We start from the raw sequence: 7733 nt of genomic DNA on the forward strand, positions 1-7733 counted from the left end.
TAGTAAAAATGATCCTTGTGATCACGTAAGGGAATTTTGCATGATGATCTTGGAGTTTGCCCACAATGACACTTACATGATGAGGTTATTTCCAAGAAGCCTAGGAGGACAAACAATGGAATGGCTTTCAAAAGTCACACCTCCCATCAAATCATTTGAGGAGTTGGTAAACAAATTTGTTTCCCAATATTCCTATAACATTTTACATGAGGTTATCATGCTTGCTTGATCTTTGCAACACAAAACAAAATAACAATAAAACATTCATGATGTTCTTACAAAGATGGAGAAGACTGATATCTAGATATCTCTGAACCGTATCTGAAAAACTATCAACTTAAACTACAATGTCTACCTAGTTTTAAAAATTTGATCAAAAATGACATCTAGGTAAAAGAAGCCTCAATCAAGAAGGGAACTTTGAAGTTCTCTAAAGAATGTGCTAGTTCATCAAACAACACCTATAACAATAATTACTATAACAACTTCGATAAATCCAAATTTTGGACAAGGAATAAAAATGTCAGCAATGATGATGTAGTTGACAATGTTAAAACAAAACAACCCGTGTTAAACTTATTCGACGTTACTCCACCAACCAACACTCAAAGCAATATCAATCAAATCAAAGAACCAACACTCAAGGGAATACCAATCAAAGAAGCAATAATACATGAATGAACAATCAAGTAAACATCAACCAAGGTAACAGCACTCAAGGAAACAACCCCAACATGAAACCAATACCATATCGATGGAAGTTTGCACCTTTAGGACAAACCCATGAATAAGCATTCTGAGAACTGTTGGCAAATAAACTCATTAAATTTCCAAACATGAGGGATTTTGAACCTCACGTCAAACCATCATGGTGGAATGATGCACACTATTGTGAATATCATAGAAACAAGGGGCATCACACAAATGATTGCCTAAGGTTGAAAAACTTGGTTCAATATTTTCTCGACAACAGTGACATAACAGTAGACGGTCACAAAACCAACGATGATCATGAGGCCTTCAAGAATCCACTTCCAAATTATGACAAAGGAGCATCATCATCATCAAACAACAAAGGGGCTCGCATAAACCATATCTATGATAATGTCATCAATCACATTTCAGAATGTGATAATTAGAGTTAAAGTCATCAAGATCAAAGACAAACAAGAATATGTTCCAATCAATGTGACTACACAAGCCCAATATAAATATGTATTAAAAGGGAGTGCCTCCAAAACAATAGCACCTTCAAACACTCAATACAGCTTAGTAGATTAATTGAAGAAGACACCATAGCACATATCCCTATTAGAGCTTCTCAAGATCTCATCCACACACAAGGATATTCTAAAAAAGGCTCTTGTTGACACTACGGTTCCAAATGACTTGGATGTTGATCGATTCCAAGCCATGGTGGGACATTTAACCATGCCTCATATCTATCAGTCTTAGAACATAATGATGTCTCTTTAAATCATCCGCATAATACTCCACTCCATATCAAAGTCCTAGTTTATAAACATCGAGTGAAAAGAGTACTAATAGATGAAGGATCTGGTCTAAATATATGTACTTTAAAGCTTATCTGTGTATTGGGTTTCTCGGAGGTAGCTATTGATTCTAAGAAAAGGATAACAATCAAAGCATATGATGATGAGGAAAGATCATCAAAGGGGCTTGTGGTATTACCCATTCAAGTAGGGCTGGTTCAAAAAGATACTCTATGTCAAGTCTTGGACATAGATTTATCTTATAACATACTTTTGGGTCATGCCATCCACATATCATTAGTGTCTGGAATTCCCATATAATGGACAAGAAATCTCTATCACAACAAACACTAATCATTTCCAATATTGCAATAGTCTCAAAGTGGTTCAAAATGTTCTTGTACCACACAACAAGGAAGCTCTCGCTTCCACATCCTCAAACAACAAGGATCAATTAAAACCCTATCGATAGATTTTGAGAAAAATATGAAGTTGAAGGACAAAGGCATGGGAGAATACTCTTTTGAACCCCTATGTCTATCAAAATTGCCAATTTCACCAAGGTCTCATGGACAACCCTCAACTTCAAGAAAAATATCTTCACAACCTATCAAAAAGTTTGATGGAATGTTCATTCAAGTAGGAACACTAGTAGATGAGACAGATGACAAAGATGTTTTGAACTGGTTATACAAGGATGACGAGGAGACACAAGCAACAATGTTAAGTGCCACTCTCCCTACAGAGCAATATGGCAACTAGTTCAGAATCATGCAAAGGATGGAATATTTAGGAAATGGTCCTATCAGCAAACGAAAAGAAGGTATTGTGGAACCAATTCAACCACACTCCCAACTTGCCAAAGACAAATCCAGACAAGGGTATGATCAACATCAAAATGATCAACCAGACTGAAAACAAGAGTCTGTGTGGCAACAAAATCGACAACAAGAGTCTACGTGGCAACAAGACCAACGTCAAGAAACCGCGTGGCGACAACAAAAGAAAAGGGAATTAACACAACAAAAAGCAGTTGATGAGGCAGTCTGCAAACACAAGGAAGAGGAATATGAGAAACAACAAGTAGAGCTTGACATACAAATATAGGAGGCTTCTCACAAAAAGATTCATAGATTGCAACCTAGTATGGATCTTGATTCAAACAGCACGCCAGTAAGTTCAGAGATAGAAACAAGGGCTAAATTCTTTTCACCAAATGGTATCCCCATTACCTACAATAATAGAGTCCTAGAGAGTGATTTTGAAATAGACTCACATGAGTGGGAATGGGATACTTGCTCTAATGTCACTGGATACATTGAGGTAGATACAATCCACACATATATACCCATTCTTGATGAGAAGGCTTGGGGGCTATGTCATTTGAATTTGGACCACAACATATCTACGAAGCCAGCGAGAATGAACAACGTCATTACAAAACAGGCAATACCGAAGAGAGTACCATTATAGATCTTACTCATATTACTAACAACTTTGATGACATATACATCATGACCCTCACTGATATAGACCTTAATCCACCTAACGATTCCTTACCCCTCATACATCCTGAACTCATTGATTGGGAATAACCTGAACAACTCAACATACCTATCTTCCCAAATGATGACACTATTGTCCAATACCTTTATTTCTTGAACCCGAAAGCATGTTCCACCAACAAATCTCATAATGAAGATCTCAATCATGAGAGTGCCAAGTCTCTTAGTCGTAAAATGAATAAAATTAAAAATCGATCTAATGGTGAAAACTATTCAATGGCAGTATTAGACCATAAAAAAGTAAAAACAAAGGACGTATTTGATGGTGAAAACCTATTTGAGGTGCCTGGAGATGAGAGACTTGACACTCTTCCTAAACTTTATCAAGAGAGATCACCATTTTTTATTGAACCAACACAATTAATCAACATCGGCACTGAAGCGGCAACAAGAACCATACACTTGGCCGAATCATTAACAAAACAAGAAAGACCTGACTTCATCAGATTCTTTAAAGAAAAGAAAATCAATTTTGCATGGTCCTATGCAGATATATCAGGGGTAGATCTAGGTTATGATCATGCACCACTTATCTATAGCTCCAAAAGCTAAGCCAGTCAAGCAAAATTTGAGGAAAATGAACCCACGTGTCGCTATACTGGTAAAAGCAAAACTGAAGAAATTACTTGATGTAGGGTTCATCCAACCTATAGATTATGCAGAATGGATCTCCAACATTGTACCTGTATCTAAACTAGATAAAAGCATCAGAATTTGTATAGACTTCAGGGATCTCAATAAGGCTTGTTTGAAGGATGACTTTCCTTTACCCAACATCGACACAATTATAGATCTAACAGCAAGACATGCTAGTTTATCACTCATGGATGGTTTCGCAAGCTACAATAAAATAAAGATAGCACCGGAAGACTAGGATAAAACAATATTTACATGTCCATGGGGTACTTATTACTGGAAAGTTATGCCTTTTGGCTTGAACAATGCAAGAGCAACCTATTAAAGATGAATGACCACAATCGTTCATGACATGATGCACACATTCATGGAGGAATATGTAGATTGTATACACCTAAAAATGGTCTAAAGATAGTTAATTAAATACATAGTTATTTGATTAATTCCCCTTCCCAATTAATTGAATTCACAAGCAATTTAATTAATTTCTCTATTCATCTACTAGTAAATAAATCTAAATGATTTATTTATATAGTTCATCCCACATCCCCCTTTGATTAATTAATTCTCAATTAATTAATGTCTCCCCACACTAATCAATTCTTCTAATCCCTAATTAAGATTAACAAACTCAAGTTTGTTGAGATTAATTACCAATTTTTCAACTATTTGAATTTCTAAATTCAAATGAGCACATGGCTCCTAACTTTAACCACCCAACCTAACCATCCCCTAACTTAACCCATTCAATCTAATCTTGGGTCTAACTAAACCTATCCTATCTTGCACATTCTAACCTCCTTATCCTAACCTCTCATGGTGTGGATATTCTCTCCTTGAGACACATGGCACTTTTGCCACATGTCTCCTCCCTTGGACACTTACCCTCTCATGAGCAAGGCTCCTTGACACTTGTCACCACAGAGATGACAAGTGTCCCTTCCTCCAACTTCCTCAATCTTGGCCCTTGATATCTTCAGATCAAATCTGGACCGTCGATTCCTGCCACCTCAGCTTTGGCCTTGGAATTCCTATAAATACCCCTCATTTTGGAGCAATATAGATCCCATCTCATATCAATTTAGGCATCATTACTATAGGCAATTTGCATTTCGATTATCTAGTAATTAAATTTGGAATTGATCATAGCATGTTAATCTAGTTTCTTAAATCATGCATTTCATATCATCTCCATAGTCAATTATGATCAAATAGCTACTCAACTCTTGAGTTACCACTTTGGAGGTCATTGCTCCGCTGAGAGCCCAGCAATCCAACACCTCAACGTCCTCAAGAATAGAGGAAAATGGGACATTTCAAGGAAGGCTTACGGTTTGTATCTTTGAATTATTTTTTCAATTAATCTTTTCAATTATGTTTTTATTGTCTCATTATATGTGTATGCCTCTTATACTAACCACATTTTTAGCATCACATTAATTGGCGCCCACCGTGGGGCCTAGCCCCTTTGATCTTTAACAAGTTTTCTTGCAGGAAATTTCATTGACAGGTTGATTAGCTCTTTTGAAGTGCAGATTAGCTCTCTTGGGCTCTCGAATCGCATTTTTGGCATCTTTTGTGGCGTTCTGGAACCTCAAATGACATTTATGGGAGATTCCTCAACTCTGTTTTTAAGTTTTTCTGTACTTTAGTGCTTTCAGTCTGTACTTTAGCATTTTTGGTATCTATGGTGGCGTTTTTGGCAAATTTGTCAGTGTTTTTAGTCTGTTTAACAGCGTTTCTGGTTTGCAGAACAACGTTTCTGGTTTGCAGAACAACGTTTTTGGTGTGTAGAGCAGCGTTTCTGGTGTGCAAAGCAGCGTTCTTGGCACATATGATGGCGTTCTTGGTCAATTTGATGGCGTTTTTAGTTTTTTATTAATTTTGCAAATATTGTATGTTGCATTCCTCATTTCTACTTCTGGACTGTCATTTTACCAAACCTAATTTGTAGATTGTTGGTTTTGCAGGTACTTATTTCACTGTGAAAGACCGGAGTTATAAACTATTTCACCGCCAAAGAATACAATATAAACTACTAACTTTATTTGTAGCCGTGGGATTTTGCACTTATATTTGTTAAATTAGGCACATAGACTAATTACAATGGAAATGAACAAACATGTCTTATGTGTCTTGATGATAGGCGAGTATGCTCTCACCTTTCTTAGGTGATCAGAAAGCTAGACTCATCCTTTACTTTCAATAGTGCATATCTTTAGCGGGCCTGTCACAGTGGGAAAAAGTAATCACCCTGTGAGAACGACCCAAGTGAGTACAGTTGCACCTGAGCATTCCAACTCACTATAATAAATAGGCCTCTGATGATTAAAGTCTCAGAGGATGGGATTATTTGAGTTTTCTCTTTGAGATCTCTCATATCGAGCATGTTGTAGGGCCTCGCGGTCTCAATCATGTTTACGTGACTACAGCTTGTTTCGGTACCTTGTCGGGCTATAGGCCTCAATCATGCTTGCATGACTTCAAGGGGTAATTTCAAATGGAATTCCTGACTAAGAACCATAAAAATAGAAGCTACCCGATTCACCTCCGAAAGGGTGATAATCTTTGTGCAAGAGAGATAGCAACTCTCCCAAGACATTTGCCATATCGTGCCCCCATTAGCATTTGGAGTTAGATAATACGATGTTGAGAATCCATTGCATGAGACTCAGTGGTCGTATTTTGATTAGCTAGTGGGTGTGTACCTAAGTCAGCAAGTAAAGGTTTTCATTCTCATCCAATCTCCTTAAGATAGACTGATTGATGTGTTTTTAATTGTTAAAAACCTTTGAAACAAAAATATAATCTAATTTCTGTGTTTGTAAGTCAAGTCAAGATATCATCCATTAAAATACAGCAAACATTAAAAACTCAAACTTCAAACTGTCAAATTCACAAGTTTTGCAGCAGATTAGCTTTTTCAGTCCAAACAGTCGCATCTACAGTCCAAACAGTCGCATTAACAGTCCAAACATTAGCATTTTCAGTCCAAACAATTGCCCTTTCAGTCCAAACATTAGCGTTTACAGTTCAAACATTAGCTTTTTCAGTCCAAACGGTCGCACCTTCGGTCCAAACAACCGCATTTTCAATCCAAAGGTCAACTCTCTTAGTGTTAATGTCAAATTTCTCATATTTCAACATTAACTCTCAAAGTTTGAGCATATTATAGAGTTGGGTCAAAATTGTAATCTCCTAAGTTCAAACACTCAATTTTCTAAACCTACATATCATTATTTGAACTTTAGAGTCACTGTATAGCAGAACAGAGTTCTTGGTTTGTCAGTCAACGTTTCTGGTCTGTATGTTAGCGTTTTTGGTTAGTATAGTAGCATTTTTGGTAAGCCTATCAAAGTTTCTGGTCCAAACAACAATGTTTCTGGTCTAAATAGCAGCATTTCTAGTCTAAACAGTAGAGTTCCTGGTCTAAACAACAGCGTTCCTGGTCTAAACAGCAGAGTTCCTGGTCATTTTGTCAGCGTTTTTGGTAAAATACATCAAAATCAGTAAACAAAAACAACCCATTTCTCAAACAGTCAAACATAAAGAGTATGTCATCTTGTTGGGTCATTTAATCAAGTTATCTTCTATCAAAAACAGATTCAAGAACAAGACACACAAAAAGTCTCAAGTATTCACCTCAAACAAGTTAAAGATCAAACACCTTAAAGTGCAACAACACATTGTCTTTGATAAACTGATTGTTCAAACATAGTTTCTCATCAGGATCTATCATCCTTTAATCACAAAACTACAACGCTTGATCAGAATAACCTTGTTCTTTATCATAGGATATATCATTCCTATTTGAACTTGGTCATATCAAAAATCACAAAATTTGCACTCCAAAAACTAAGATCGAAATACTTATAAACAAGAAAATACTTGAAAAGATCAATTCGTGTCTATACATCTATAACTTTCACCTCAACAATTGATCACTTACAACGACACATTACTCAAGATTTAAACCCCGAAAAACATTTAAAACACGTGTACACCCGTTCTAACCAGGGCTCAAAGATGAAAGATTGCA

The sequence above is a fragment of the Cryptomeria japonica genome, chromosome 9 (assembly GCF_030272615.1).
Source record: "Cryptomeria japonica chromosome 9, Sugi_1.0, whole genome shotgun sequence".
Taxonomy (NCBI): domain Eukaryota; kingdom Viridiplantae; phylum Streptophyta; class Pinopsida; order Cupressales; family Cupressaceae; genus Cryptomeria; species Cryptomeria japonica.